General features: G+C 45.4%; 1 protein-coding gene across 1 annotated transcript in view; it reads right to left on the bottom strand.

Moving 5' to 3' along the window:
- LOC142391563 (uncharacterized) overlaps window positions 1-16749 on the bottom strand; it is a 251014-nt gene that overhangs the window by 205479 nt on the left and 28786 nt on the right. The gene's annotated exons all lie outside the window — the stretch shown is intronic.

Below are 16749 nucleotides of genomic sequence, written 5' to 3'. Positions count from 1 at the left end.
ATGAGGCCACAGCCTCTGTGGCTCCTCCTAAGAAGAGTCGAGCCAAGTCTGATCAGGGCCTTTCCACGAGAGTTGAGCGTTTGTCTGCAGAACTGGCAGCAGTGAAATCCCTTCTTCAGGCACGCCAGCTGGATCCTTCGCTGGTTGGATTCTCTTCTCCACCCATGCCGGAGTTGGCTTCGGAGGTGGACGTGTTGTCTTTGGCTGCCTCTGCCCCTCACTTTAGGAGTGAGGAAGGGGCGCAGTCGTGTGAGACTGACTCACTCTCTTCGTCTCATAGTGCAGCTGGTGGGTTGAGTGGCAGCTCTATGCGGGACATCATGCATATGGCATTGAGGCAGCTGCAGTTGGACGTCCCGCAGGTTGAGGAGTCCGCTCCTGGAAGTGCCTTTTTCAGGCGCAGACGGGCCCCTTCTGTCTCTGAGTTACGCGCTTGTTGGCGGAACTAGAGCCTTTCACGCCTCTCCACAGATGGTCGCGTGTTGGCGGCTTTACGTGAGTCGGTTAAGGCAGGCTTGGATCTTATGCCTGCGGTTGAACCTGAGGTGGCCACACTATGGTGTCACCAGATGAGGCTCTGCATCGTGATGTGCCACAAACTCTGGCCGCCGCCCCATCAAGGGCCATGGGGACGGACGATGAGGCCACCAGGCCAATCGTCGAATATTTTTCCAATCAGCAGCTCAGTTATTGGGCTGCTCATGCTAGGAATCCATGGGTGGTTTCCACCATTACCTCTGGTTACCGGCTACAATTCCAACGCCGGCCTCACATGTCACGCCGGGTCAGGGTGACCATAATCACCGACCCGGTGTAAGCTCAAGCACTGGGCCAGGAGCTTTCTGCCCTCCTGGCCAAGGGTGCAGTAGAGACAATTGATCCTCTGCAGCAACCCAGAGGCTACTATTTTGGGTCCCAGGGGGACTGAATCGATATCTAAAGGTGCTGCCTTTTCACAGGCTCACGACGGCAGAGGTTCTTCAGACTGTTAAGAGGGACAAGTGGTTTCCCTCAACAGACCTGACGGATGAGTACTTGCATGTACCTCTTGCGGCAGAGCGTCGCCGTTTTTCTCCGGTGCTCCCGTTTGGCTCTCTCTCTCCCCGAGGGTGTTCAGTTGGAGTGTAAAAGCAGACCTTTCTCCTCTGCGGCATGAAGGCTCTTCCATACCTCGACAATTGGCTTCTGCACCCCATCCCGGGCGCATGCTTCTCGTGATGCAAGTCGTCTGCTTGGTCATGTGTCCCAGTTGGGCCTCCAGGCCACCTTGGGGACGAGCTGCCTGACCCCATCTCAGACAACCACTTTTCTTGGGGTGTCTCCGGATTCACCTTACATGAGGGCTTACTCATCTGCTCAAGGGTGAACAATATACTCCGGTGGGTCAGTCGATTCAGGCTGGGCCGGCAGTTTCCGTACGTCGCCTCCCTGCGGCTACTGGGCAAACTGACGCCGGTCACTCAGGTTGTGCCCTTAGGTCTGCTGTCACTGCGCCCTAACACATAAATGTACTGGAGCTGCGTGCTGTGCATCTGGCTCTCGGACACCTTTTGCCCACCTGAAGGGGAATTAGGTTCCGATTCGGTCAGGCAACGCCTCTGCGGTCTACCACCTCAACCATCGAGGTGGCACCAGGTCAGCGTGGCTTCTGGAAGTGTCCAGAGATCTCCTGGAATGGGCTCTCCTCGCCTGTCCACCCTGCAGGCAGTGTACTTACCAGGGCAGCACAACCACGCCGCAGACTCTCTTTCCCGCCAGGCGACTGCCCCGGGAAGAGTGGTCCATTCACAGCGACTTAGTGCTCAGGATCTGGGACCTCTTTGGTCGGGCAGAGGTAGATCTTTTCACCACAGAGGAATCGACTCGATGTCCTCGATGGTATTCCCTTAAGGGGGCATCAGGTGCACTGGGCCAGGACGCATTGGCTCATCCCTGGCCAAGGGTCCTTCTGTATGCTTTTCCACCCCTGTCGCTGATTTGGCCTACTCTTCGGCGGGTTGCCGAGGAGGGCCACGAGAGGTTGCTAGGGGCTCCGTGTTGGCCAGCACGGCCATGGTTCCCGCTCCGGCAGGGTCTGTCACGGCATCCCGTGGTGTCTTCCGACCAGAAGGGATTTGCTGTCCCAGTTGGGACTGCTATGGCACCCCAGTCCTCAACGCCTCCGACTGTGGCTGTGGCCGCTGGACGGCTTGAGCAGCTGCTGACAGGACTTTGCATGCATTGCAAACTGCTTTACCGACACCTGACTGGCTGTAGTAGTCCCACACTGCACTTCTGGCTCGTGTCTTTCCTGTAGGCCTATCCATCTGCATTGAGGGAAAATTATGTGACAGAAGTTAAATTGGGTAACAGGGTAGCATAAGCAGTTGCAATCTAATACAAAGACAGATTTAGAAAATAAATGTTTGATACAAACTAAATCTATTTTCAGACATTGTAAAAAAAAAACGTTGTTCTAATAATTGTACATGTTTTAAATAATTTATATATTATATATAAAAAAGTATTATTATATATTAATTATATATACACATATTTAGTTAATACTATATAATAATTAACTTTAATGTCAGATGTCAGTCAAAATCATATAGATAGACCTGTATATTTAAATATAAAGAGTTAAATATAATGTTTCCACGTCACAAATAAAGGCGATTTACAAAGAAGTATTTGGATCATTGTACCTAGCGCACATCTAATGTCTGGACAAACTCCCTACAGATCGGCCAACTGCCAGCACTTTGATATCACACCGGGCGTATTTAAATGGTCAAAGGGCTTAGCAACGCATAATAAAGTAACTAATCGGCTAAACGTGCAATGTGCTTTTAGGGTCTGAGTCGCGTCGCGTACAGCTTCATGAAGTTGTTCACCTAACACCATGGTTGTTAGCGCAAGCCTGCTAGCTACTTGGTGGTGGTGTGACAGCCTGTCTGGCTACCCGTAACAAGATGTTACTCCAGATGTTTGAAACGCAGCGACTGGCCAAAACTTAATTCTATTAAAGTTAATTAAGAGGGACATTACGACCAATCACCGTTGGTTCTAACATGCTGGGTAACCAGTTGTTACGGAACAAGATAGGCTCTCACACCGGCAGGCTACCAAGTAGCTAGCAGGCTTGCACTAACAAATTGTTAGTCTCAGGAACAAACACAAACACGTCTTATTTGGTCTTCATTGACCATGGCTTTCAGTCCACCTTTCGTGTAGAACTACAGACACGTTCACGTTTCCATGTGGGGGTTTAAAAATGACTGTACACTATGCTGAGACTGCTTTATGGACAACCGTTTCAGTGAGGAGTATTCACTGTCATTCTGGTTATCCTTATGTGAGCTAAAGGTTTGCGTCGTTACACAGAACAAACGGACCATTTTCACTAGTTGTACTAATAAAGACGTTGTGGTGCCGTGCTTTTGCAACGTTGGTGTGTTTGTGACTTATAGGGGATAAGGCTTCGTATATGCTTACCTTGAAGGGAATTTGTTCTCTCTGCTTCAAGTCGTACTTCCACCACCGAAGTCCCGCTTGCATCCGCACCGCAGCCGCCTTGAAACCGCTCACAGCGTTCAGTAGCCAGCCACCCCGCCCCCAACTTGCGCCACGGCCGCCTTGAAACCGTTCGCAGCCTTGCTGTTGATTGGTTGTATGTGCCAAACAAATCAGATGCTGTGACGGGCGGGGCAATGCTCATGAACTCAAAGTTGCGAGAGCAGAAGAGTCAGACGCGTTCAGAACGAAACGGCTGCAAAATTGGTTGTGAAAATTATATCGGTGGAAATTTATGGAAAGTATGGCCGATACCGATATCCCAAAAATGTTAAATATCGGCCCGATATATCGGTGGGGCCGATAATCGGCCGGGCCTTACTTTGAGGGCTGTACCATGGGGAGCCCTATTCTAGTTTATCTTTTCTTGCGTGGTGCTCGTAGGTTGCACCCACCGATGGTTCCGCGGGCACCAGTTTTGGATCTGCCCTTGGTTCTTAAAGCTCTGTGCCACTCTCCATTGGAGCCTTTGTCGCAGGCAGGCCTCAGGTGGCTATCATGTCAGACTGCCTTTTTGTTGGCTATTGTCTTCTCTAAGAGAGTCAGCGAGCTACATGCTCTTTCTGTCAGCCCTTCCTGATTCAGATGGGGTACTGATGGCTCTGGTGTTACCTTGTGGCCAAACACTGCACTCCTGCCTCAAGTGTTATCTCGTTCTCATTGCAACCGGCCATTGAGATTGGCACGGTTTCAGCATGTGTCAGAGGGAACGGCCGATGGGTCTCAGTTGTTGTGCCCAGTGAGGGCACTGGAGGCATACATTGCAGCCACTGCTGCTATACGACGCTTAGATCAACTGTTCTTGTGTTACGGAGGCCCTGGGTGGGTTGTCATCCTTCCAAGCAACGCCTCTCCCATTGGATCGTGGGCGTCATCTGCCACGCCTACGCTGCGGGACGCTGCTCCCCACTCGTTGGTGTGAAGGCGCACTCTACCAGGAGCGTCTCCGCTTCCTGGGCTGCCTTGAGTGGGGTCCGATGGAAGCAATATGTGCTGCGGCATCATGGGCTTCCCCGAGCACGTTCACCCGATTTTACGAGGTTAATCTGGCCTCCCCTCATCCTCTGGATCAGGTTCTGCGGCGAGGGTCCTCTGAGCCTTCTCAATGAGGTATTTGCTCTGGATTTCTCGTGACGCCGCTGGTATTAGTCATTCAGTGCTTTCAGCACCACCCTCTGGCAGTCAATAGGGATGAAATAGAACGTAAGTTGCGTATGTAACTACGGTTCTATGAATCCCGGATAACCGCCAGAGCTTCTCCGTCACTCAGAATCCTTGCATTCCGCGAGAAGATTCTGTAGGAACAGAGTGACGGATGACATCAGGCTATATAGCCTCTGATTGATCATCCGACATGTCACAGGTGTGACTCTGTTGGTATTACTACTCGAACGGCGCATGCGCGAAGGGACATTCAGTGCTTTCAGCACCGCCCTCTGGCGGTCAGTAGGGATGAAATAGAACCGTAGTTACATACGTAACTTACGATTTATTTTAATGTCTGTTTTGTCATGTTGGAGGATGAGAAACTCTAAAAAACTGTTTAACTTCTTTTATTCTATCATTTTTTTACTTTATTTCCACGGACAAATAAACGGAACCAAATGGGAAAGAGTTCTATAAAGGTTATTTGACTGATTGATTAATTAATGTATTTTCTCCCTCCTCAGCCTGAGTGGCTGTAACCTCTCAGAGAGAAGCTGTGCAGCTCTGTCCTCAGCTCTCAGCTCCCAGTCCTCCAGCCTGACAGAACTGGGCCTGAGTAACAACAACCTGCAGGATTCAGGAGTGAAGCAGCTTTCTGATGGACTGAAGAGTCCAAACTGCAGACTGGAAACTCTCAGGTAAGGACTGTATGAAAACAAGCTTCTCCAAACTACACAAACACTCCAGATAATGTAGATGAGGATGAAATCACGTGTACGCTCAGCTGGGCTCAGATGGACCGAGGTGCTCAGTGGATGTTCCTTCTTGTTGTTTCTTTTAGTAAAAACAGTAAAGTGTAGGTGTGTATTAATCCAGCTGAATTCCCAACAAAGCTGCTCTCATTCAAGGATTTTTCTGGGGTTTTTGTCACAGTTTGAAAGTGTGACTGAAAATCAGCCCATTAAGACTACATGTCAGCTGGTGGTCACTTAAAGCATGTAATAAAATCACCATTCAAGTAACTTAAAGACAACAGGTGTACAGTGAGTTCAGCTGTACTTACATGTACCCTGAAGCCAAACTGGCAGCTGGTTCCACAGAGAGGGGCCTGATAACTGAAGGCTCTGCCTCCCATTCTGCTTTTAGAAACTCTGGGAACCTCAAGTAAACCTGCAGCCTGAGAGCAAAGTGCTCTGTTGGGAACATATCCAACAATGAGATGTTCTCACTCAGGCCGCAGAGTTGCAGCGTCAGACAGACTTCAGTCAGTAACTGGATTCTGCTCCTCTGCATGTGAACAGTTATAAGGAAGGTGTTCCAGTTAATGCTCCAGTCAGGCTGTGAGCAAAGCTCAACTCAAATGTGGAGGAACTGTGCATGATACAGCCAACAGCTGCAGAGTCATCAGAATATTTGAGGAGATGACAGAACTCTGGGGTGTGCTGGAAGTCTGAGGTGTGCAGAGTTCAGTGAAGAGTGAAATGTTTAAATATTCACAATAATCTAAAGTTTTTATTCTCAGAGGTTTTCTTTTCATCCAGGTTTTTCATTCACTGCTGCCATGTTTCCTCTTTGTTTGTCACAGAAGATTGTTTATATTTTCTTCTCATTTTATCTGAAACTGTTACTGAGCAAAATGATGAAAAGAATCTTTCTCTAAGAATCTTGTTACCATTGGATGACCTTCAGCTTGAGCTTCAGAGCAGTTCTCTCAGAGTTTCTGTTGTTCTGTGTGTCTGCAGCCTGTCAGGCTGTCTGATCACAGAGGAAGGCTGTGCTTCTCTGGCTGAAGCTGTGACCTCCAACCCCTCACATCTGAGAGAGCTGGACCTGAGCTACAACCATCCAGGAGCCTCAGGAGTGAAGCTGCTGAGGGCTGCACTGAAGGATCCACACACACTCAGGTATGGAGAGGCCTGCTGCAGCCTCACAGTGTCTGATAGAGGAGGAGGAGCTGGGAACATGTTCTCTGTCCTGCACTCAGCCCTGTGCTTCCTGCTGAGTGTTGCATGAACAATCACACATGTAGGAGCCTTTTTACCTTTAACCCTAACCCATTTGTAGAGGAGGTCTGCAAGGTGAACATCTGCAGGAACAACAACGAGAAGTGTCTGTTGGTCCGAGTTGATTTAGTTTGGACAGATCTCTGCATGTTAAAGGAACAGTCTTTCATTTTTAGAAACGTCTTTTTGGTCCTCTGACCCTGATTCAATTACAAGGATGGGTCCAGGACATGTTAGCCTAGCTTAGCACAAAGATTTATAAACCCCTGTGGTTCAGGTAAAGTTTCCTTCATAAATCCTGCTGATTGGAGGTTCCTGATGGTGAATCACAGCAACAGACCCAGAAAATTAATTTAAATGAGACATCATAAATATTTTGGTCCTGAACGCTCATTCCCTCCAAACTCTTTCATCCATGTTGTCTTCTATTGGTGCCAGTGCTCCGTGTAACATCACACACGAGTGGCATTGCAGCATTGATCTGTTTAGTTCAATATGAAGGTAACAGACGAACAGACAGAGGAACGTGCTGCCAATCTTGGATATCAGCTTTGTGACACTCTGGCTTTGAATAGAGATCTTTGAGCAGATGAAGTTGCTGCAGCTCATCTTGTCCAGGCAGCAGATCTGATAGATGCTGAAAAGCTGCTTGATCATATATCAGATTATCAATCAGGTTCAATAACAGTGTGGATGTTGGACTAAATAGAAGCTTGATGATGTGACTGCACTTCAAAGTGGAAATGAATCCTGGATAAGATTTGGAAGGAGTGTGGTGAGCTGATGCTGCTGATCCCTCTGAAATGTGTTGCTGTCCTCACAACAGCAGGATCTGCAATGATAATGTGAGGGAACAAATCCTCAGTGTGATGATGAAGCAGCTGTTAGTGGTCAGTGTGGAAACAAGCTGTCACAGCTAAAAACCTGCCTCAAACTGTCTCTGACAGTCACTTAGCTTCATGTGCACAGAAAAGAAGTCACTTTAACATTTCCCAGCTGAGTCAGAAAAAACAGTGAAACCAATGTGAAGAATCTGAGGCAGGCTGCTGTGCAGAGGATGTTCCTGTCAGAAGCAGATCAGTCAGACTTTAGGGCAGATAGAAGGTTGCAGCTCTGGGTCAGATCAGGAGTTTTTACAGTGTTCTTCATATGTGAAGAGATGAAAAGGAGGAGACGGCTGAGAGAAGAAATTGTGACTTCCACAAAGCAGTTTTGTACGCGTCAGTGTTGATTCTGCTCATTGTAGTTTCCAGATGCTCCACTCCAGTGGATGTGTCCAGATGTTGGACTGTTCCTTTCTCAGTGAAGAACAATGTGTGTGAGAGCCATGTAATGTCCATGTTTGATGCTGAAAGAGACGGTGCTGCTCTGACCCCCCTCCTCCTTTCAGGGTGGAGCCTGCTGGAGAACGATGGCTGACACCAGGGCTGAGGAAGTGTGAGTGTGTTCTTCATCTGATTCATGACATCCAGCCATCGTCACACTGTCACATCACTCATTGATCAAAGTGAACAGATGATAGATCAATAACTGCAGCTGGACTGTGTTTGTTCTCTCCTTCAGATTCCTGTCAACTCACAATCGACACAAACACAGTGAGCAGAGAACTGAAACTGTCTGACAACAACAGGAAGGTGACACATGTGGAGAAGGTTCAGTCATATCCTGATCATCCAGACAGGTTTGATGTCTGGTGGCCTCAGCTGCTGTGTAGAAATGTTCTGACTGGTCGCTGTTACTGGGAGGTCGAGTGGAGAGGAGACGTTTCTATATCAGTGAGTTACAGAGGAATCAGCAGGAGAGGAAGAGGAGACTGTGAGTTTGGATGGAATGATCAGTCCTGGAGTCTGAGCTGCTCTGATAGAGGTAAATACTCTGTCTGTCACAATAACAGAGTAACAGACATCTCCTCCTCCTCCTCCTCCTCCTCCTCCTCCTCCTCCTCCTCCTCTGTCTCTAACAGAGCAGCAGTGTATGTGGACCGTCCTGCTGGCACTCTGTCCTTCTACAGAGTCTCCTCTGACACACTGATCCACCTCCACACCTTCAGCACCACATTCACTGAAGAACCTCTGCATCCTGGATTTGGGTTCTGGTTATCTGGTTCCTGGTTGTCTCTGTGCTGAGTATACAGAGTGTCCTCCTGTCAGAGAATCCCTGCTGAACAGATAGTTCAGTCTGTTCATGTCTGTCTCTTTCACTCAGAAACACCTTTTCAGATTCATGGACTCAGTCAGTTTCTGTTTGAAACTCTTCTGAATGATTCCTTGGAAACTTCTTCCTCTTCCAGTCCTTTAAAGATGGAAGCTGCCATTCTTCCAGGATGTTGTTTTTCTGTGTGTTTCCAGTCAAAGCTTCACACTGAGTATCAGCAGGTTGTGTTTCTCTGCAGCTGACTTCAACTGAGACCATTCAGTTGAAGTCAGCTGCAGTTAGTTTGCTGCACATGTGACAAACTGTGACATCAGAGAGGAATCACTGAGCTGCCATCAGCCCAGATGGATTCCAACCTGCTGACAGATGTTCTCTGATTCTGCTCCAATGAGCAGAGGTCTGGTGAGCAGCCGGGGTTCATCCTGATGTTTCACACATTCACTTCCTGTTAGATGATGAAAGGACACCTGGACTGGAGCTGGTTCCTGATGGCAGAATGTTGCTGAATGTTGCTGTTGAACGCTCACAAAGAGGACTGAAAGGATCCTTTACAAACAGCATGTGGACCTGAACAGTCCACAACATCTGCTTTGGACCGACAGTTCCTGATGTGGAACATGTCGGCCGGTTTTCCTCGCTGCTGCTGTTTGGATCCAGATGTTGCAGAGACTCTTCCTGCTTCTCTCAGTACGTGCATGTGTTTGTGAACGCTGGTGTGAAAATGAGCTTTTTCTGAAGTGGCAGCTGAATGTGCTGATGTCCTGCAGACAGATGGACAACAGCTGACCTGATGGCTTTAAAGTGAGTAGCTGGCTAAGTTTCCATGTTATTTTCCTCTGGGATTGTTTCATGTTCAGAGGGAAGAGTTGGAAAATATTTACTGTTTACTGTGTGAAATATAAAGTTTGCTATGATCACATGATTTAAAGAGAACTGATGTTGAAATCCCAGGGTTTTCATACATTCACATGTTTAATTTGTCCCTTTGTGTACATGTACAGACAGTAATAATACAGAAAGTAAATGTAATGCAGAACTAAATAAACACCAATATTTATTGATTTATATAGAGTCATTTCTGAATAAAATGTGTGTTTAACTGTGTAGCTGGATACCCAAGCAGCTGTAATGTTGGAGTAAAAAAAGACATCCAACCAGGAACAGAATGTGAAATAAAGAGGCAGATCTGCAGGTTTCCAGCCCACAGAGGAGTCCCAGTCCAGCCGGCTGCTGCAAACAGTGAAATCCTCTTTGTAGCTGCCATCAGGAGTGAAAGTCCCGGCTTTGGGCTGGTTTGTTCAGTGAGGTTTTAAAGCCTCCGGGTCGGCATTCAGGCATCCCCGTGTTGGTGCTTATAGAAGTGACTGTAATGGGACGAGCTGCTGACACCACGATGAGTGAGAGAAAAGGTTTGGAGTTGGAATTTAATCAGAGGAGTCGGTTTCTGAATGGAAGTGTTTAAGAAAGCCATCATCCGAAGAAATGTTCCCAAAGCTGAGCTTTTAGTGAATTCCCAGGAATATTGCGTGTGACCTGTTGGCTCCGGGCGTCAGACTGATTCTGAGCTGTTTAGAAGCTTTGGGCTCAATCCCCAGGCAGGAAAAAAGTATTTAAAGCTCAGCAGCACACAGGTGAGGAAGAAATGAAGCGGAATGGTTGTTTATCACTGTGGTGAGACAGCTCAGAGTGATCGAGAGTGTTTCAGTTCTCACAAGTTGTTTTCAATTCAGGGGATTTGATGAAAATAATTTTAGGGTAAAAACTCAGAGAAGAATCAAATGTGCTCACAGTTTGCAGCAGAATAAGCAGTAAAAAAATAATTGAGCTAATATGAAACGTTTCAATAACAACAATTAATTAAAGAAAGTCACATTTCTGGTTTTACACATCTCAGAATATTTCAACACAGTTATGTACGTGTTCGGCACCTCGTGTGTCTTTGTCTGCTATTTGTTTCTGTTCATTCAGTCACATTTCAGTTCATCAAATATTAACACAATTTAGCTCAAATTTAGATTTCTGCCTCTGAACAGGGATACAAGTATTTTATATTTATATTCCCACTTTTCTTCATATATTTCTGTATATATTTCCACATTTATTTCCTTCATCTTTGACAGATCTGTCCTGTTTGTGGCAGTTCAGTAAAAATATGGAGTTTCTGCAGTCCGGGGGCTGAACTGACATCATGCAGTTTATCTTTACACCACAAGAGGGCGACACATCACCTTAAGTGAAGAGTCCCCTTCCTTCACAGTTCCAGCAGATATTAGTTACATTAGAGCCGAACTGAACATGGATCAGTAACATTTATTAAGTCCTGATCACTGGAGGCGGCCTTGTTACCACAAGGGTAGTGAGACAATCAATCTGGCAAAGACTGGTTGCCCCTGCAGCTCCTATAAAGCTGCCCCGAAGAGGGCAGATGAGAAGCAGGTGTGACAGCAGGAGCGATCCAGACTCCGCCCAGGGCTTCCAGGAAATCTGCTCAGCCCCACCTGAGACTCAGAAGCAAAGCAACAACACAGCCAAGCATGATCGGGACATATAAGGGTAAACTTCATGTAACCCCTGTTAGATTTGTAGCACTCAGAAATACAGGTTTCCTTGAATGCATTGTAGTTTTCCTTATCATAGTTTTCTCGTCTGGTAATTGAATTTCTGTAGCTTGCCCTGAACGCATCACCCGCAGTTCTCGGTGTGGGTGAAGGTGTGCCAAAGATGGAAAAACCAGGAGGGAAAGAAAGGCAGAAAAACTCCATGCTGCCGTGAAGCCCGCTGTTCTCCAGTTAGCACATGAAGAGAGTTTTCCATGAACATTGGTGAGAGAGCTGCTGTTAGTGGTGAACCATAAACGAGTACCTGCCTCCAAGACGTATTCTGTGAAGAGCCGAGACAAATGTTTGATGAAACTGAACAACGAACGGCTTCATTCAAAGAGACTTTGGACTCTCACATGAGCAGCAGCATCGTGGTGTTTCAGCCCTTTGATGGGGAGTTGGACACATTTCCCCTCCTGTGGGCTCATTCACTCCTTCAGGCATTAAGCTGCTGCGCTGCCAAATAATATATTCATTAATATTCATTATTTCAGCCTTTGAAATAATAAAGCTTAGATGTCCCTCCATTTCAGACACAACGGGACAACAATGCTGAAAACATTCAAACTAACAAAGTACAACAATCTTTAGGAGAAGTTTCATCCTTAAAGCTTTTTACCAGTTACTGTGCAGGTTTGAAACTGCTCCTACTTTCCATCTTCACTGAGTAATGATGAGAAATGTGAGCTGTGGTAAAACTCCAGCATTAACTAAACATGACAGTGTTGTTAAAGTATTAATATGACTGCTCTCTTCCATCATAAAACCTCATTTTAGAAAGATTTCCCACATTTCAATGTTCATCCTGACTGGGGGTGTAGTTACAGCTTATGGCCACTAGAGGGAAGCACAGAGACAGATGCAAAGAGGTTGTTAAGTTCACAGAGACGCAGTTAGATATCACTTCCGGTGAGGACAAAAAATAAAAGCTTCCCAAATAATTGTAAGAGCTTTTTTCATGTTAGTGTTGATCCTATATTTATGTACATAATAACTTACTTTTCTTAAGAAATTTACTGTTTTTGAATGTAAAATATTCCCAGTTCACATATTTGATGTTGCTTGTTTTGTTTTCATCATTTAGAAGACATGAATCTTGAATCTAGTTTTCCTTTTCCTGCCTCAGCTCATGTCCCACCAGGGCTCTCAAGTGTTGAATGCAGGCAAGAGTGACATCCCAGGCTGCAGGAATGGGGTTCTTTCATTAGTAATACTATTATTAGTGTTGTTGTTATTAATAACTGCTTAATAACTCAGACTCATGGGAGACGTGCTTGTTTCCTGCCGTTTCCAAGACCAAAAGGACCGCGCGTGACGGTCCCGCCCAACGCGTGAGCCTTGAGAGCCCCGTGTCCCACACTCCAGAGACGCTCTGATCCGGGACCTGAAGGACAGCCTCGGCCTTGTTTCAGTATCAGATGTGAACGAGCCCAAATACAAGAGCAGAGGCTGCAGGAAATAACTGAGTTTACCGTAAAAATATGGACAAATGAAAGTTTTGACCTGATGGTGTTAGCAGAGAACAGCTCAAGCTGATCCAGAAGGAAACACAGATGTGTGCACAAAATATCAAATTTCCTTTCATTCCAGGCTGATTGTGACCAACAGCAGCCACATCCTGAAGGAGCTAAAACATGATTTCAGCTCCACTGAGGTCAAAGGTCAGAGCAGATGATCTAAATGAAGTGTGCTGAAGGCTCTCCTGACTGCAGTTAAAGCAGAAAGTCCTCTTCAGCTGTATTAATACTAAATCAGTTCCTGTCGCACATCTCTCTGGGTTTAGGGTGTTTTATTCCTACCTGAGACGGTAACCCCTGTGAAACCATCACAGGTTAAAGTTGGACTGTTCAGATTCAGTCCATTCTTGTCCTGATAGCATTTAGCTTTAGACTTTTCCTCATGTTTCATGTCTCATTTGTGTGTCTGTTTTCTTTTTTTGTTAACAACATGGATGCTTCTTTAGAGCAGTCTGAATGTTTGCTTTGGGACCAGTAACAGAAGGATGGACATTGTTTACATTCATACGGGACACAAAAGGCGTCTGATTCTGATCATTGTGCCAACACAGTTTCTGCAGTGCAGCACTAACGCTGTGTGGGGGGGGCAGCAGGGACCCCTTCAGGGACATCAGGTCAGACGAGCTCTGATGATGACCACATGAGGATTTCTGTCTCTTTATCTGCTGATGGAGAGGAGGCAAAGAGCCGCCGGCAGCGTTTGTCTTACTGGATGTTTCTGAGCGGCTGCAGCTTCTTCTTCTCTGGAGCTCATATTCATGACGGCACCCTGTGACCATCATCCTGACGTTCACACTTCTGACTTTTGGCTTCAGCAGGAAATCATTTTGTTGTTGTGTGAAACAAAGAGAAGCCATAACTGTTGCATCAGTGCTGTGAGGAGCCGGATTTATTTCTGCTTCTCTGTATTTATTCTGGAGGTCGTCTCAGGGTAACGATGCAGCAACTGAACACTCAGGAAAAAACAGGTTAAAAGCACTTTAACTGTAAGAAAGGATTAGAAGGATGAGTTTTAGTTCAGTTTAGTTTCCAGCCGAGTGACTCTGTGGCAGAAACAGAGCTGGATCTCAGAGGCCTTTTCTGTACGAGCCAGTTTACAGCAGAAACACTTTGATCTGCTGCTGAGGAGAAGAAATGTTCCAGCGTGTTCCTGAGCAGCTGCTGATGGACTCATTCAGAAAGAGGCAGATCCCTGAAGCTTCCAGCTGTTGGCTTTCACACATCATTTCATCAGGTGTGACACAAGTCACGAGTCAGCTTTTAAACAGCAGCAAACAGGTGTGCACGCTAACATTTAGAAATGCAGAATAAAAGAAGATATCAGACATTTCTCAGTGAAACTCTCATTCTGGAAGTCGCTGGTCAAACAACACTGAGAGTCTGCAGGCTTGTTGGCAGCTCTCAGCTAAATGCTGACAGCACTCAGTCTGCAGCAGGCCTCCAAAGACCTGAGAGTCCAGGCTCCAGTGCGGATCCTCTGGGACCAGACAGCCTGCAAATGGACAAATCACTCATTTAATATGCTTTCTCTTTCCTTCTGAACAGAAAACCTTTTTCTCCGTCTCAGGAGCCAAATCATGTTTGTTTCTGGCTTTGGACCGACTGACTCCACGATGGTGAGATCAGGACTGAGGCTCAGATCTGTGGCCAAGCAGTGTCCTTCATCACGTAGAGGTCTGATTATGATGCAATATGTCTGAGTGACCTTATATTCAAAGAGTCAAAACTGTCAAAATCACTGAAAAATAATTCCATTTTAAAAACAAGGTTTTTCAGGAGAGTTTGCAGCTTCTGCATCCTGAGCAGCAGAAAGGCTGAAAGCAGAAAGTTGTTGGAGCCTCAGAAGAGTCTTAATTCTACCTAAACACATGTTACAGTCGAGAAGTTCATCATGCATCATGTTTGTGTTCCACAGACCTTATTGTGTGTGTTTATTCATTCATATCTGCCATGAAGAAGCGCTGGGAAATGAAATGGCCGTTATTACTGCCCTCTGGCGGTTAAACCGCACAGCTACATCAATCAATGCTTCATGATTTAACCGGAAGTCAGATCACCAGTACCATGGTACAGCGAGAACTATAAAGTCTGCTCTGTTTAAATTTACTGTCACATGAAGTAGCCACGTTTTAGCACCACATTCACTCATTCTCTACTTAACTTTTAAACTAAATATAACCGGAGCGAACAAAGATGCTAGCTAACGGCTGCTAACTAGCTAGCGTTAACTGTAGCTTAGTTTACACTTGAAGAAGAAACCTGCGCCTTTCACACAAAGAGGCCACCATCTTATTTACATTCAGTCACTCCTGAGTAAAACAAGTTTCAGCTGTTATCAGATTAAACAGCTTTATATTACGTCTGTGAGGTGCAGCACAGCGTTAATAGCGTTTTATTGTGAAAGGTCAAACCAGAAGTGTCAGTCATTTGTAACATCTCCAGCTTGACCTTTTCTGTAGATACCATCTGTGGCCACTAGAGGGCAGAAACGCCCTGCTCACAGCATAAAGACTGAATCTGCAGACTGCAGCTGGCTGCCTTCATCACATGAACAAAATGACTTTGGAACAGATTTCCCTCCATTTCAGACACAACGGGACAACAATGCTGTCAGTAAAACATTCAAACTGACAAAGTACAACAATCTTTAGGAGAAGTTTCATCCTTAAAGCTTTTTACCAGTTACTGTGCAGGTTTGGAACTGCTCCTACTTTCCATCTTCACTGAGAATTAATTGTCAGACAAACAAGCAAAGACTCCCAAAGTATCAGATACATTTTTACTGATTTCTGTTTGTTAGTTTTATTTTAATATGAGTAAACTCCTCCAGTGGATCAGTCTCTCATCTGTTTGGAGCTGTGTCTTCGCCAAGTTGTGCAGATGATGCTCTGCAAAGAACCGCTGATGATAATGCACAACAGTCTCCAGCTGAAGTGGTTGATGCAGTCAAAAAGGATGTTTATGTGGACGACTGTTTAAAATCTGTCTCTACAGAAGAAGATGCACATGGTGAAGAGGCCGCCTGATATCTGCTCTAAAGGAGGACTCAGGCTTTCAGAACGGGTCTGCAGCAGTCGTACAGCGCTCATTACAATTCCAGAGCAAAGCAGAGCAACAGTGTTGGTCAAGCTACTTTAAAAAAGTAATTAGTTACAGTTGCTAGTTACTGTTCCCAAAAAGTAATTGAGTTAGTAACTCAGTTACCACGTTGTAAAAGTAATTAGTTACTCAGCAAAGTAACTGTGGCGTTATTTTTTATGTTCTATAACGCTGTTACGTTCTATAACATCTTTAACATCAAATATGTTTATATTAACTGACTGAAGAATAAAAACACTATATACAGTCATTTAGAACATTCGGTATTTATTTGAGCTCAATAGATTGCAGCATAGAAATAAAAACATAAATATTGAATATAAAATTCAAGTGCAAAATTAAGACACACAAATGTAAACTTGGGTAAAAAGAACCAAAGGAAAATCTGGCCATTAAGTAGTGCAATTCTCTGTAACTGCATTTTAGGCCTACTGCACAATAAACAGAACACTACTCTTATATGTCATAAAGTAACAAATATATTATATACTCACATACTTTGCATTCAAGTACAAAACCAAATACCCAAAAAAGTAAACTTGGGTAAAAAGAAACAAAGGAAAATTTAACCTTAACTCTGTTAAACTCTGTTAAACTCTGTTAAACTCTGTTAAACTCTGTTAATAACTCTGTTAATAACTCTGTTAATAACTCTGTTAATAACTCTGTTAATAA

Source organism: Odontesthes bonariensis, chromosome 11, assembly GCF_027942865.1.
Source record: "Odontesthes bonariensis isolate fOdoBon6 chromosome 11, fOdoBon6.hap1, whole genome shotgun sequence".
NCBI lineage: Eukaryota > Metazoa > Chordata > Actinopteri > Atheriniformes > Atherinopsidae > Odontesthes > Odontesthes bonariensis.
Note: the sequence above shows the minus strand (reverse complement) of the source record. Positions and strands in the feature narration are given on the sequence as shown.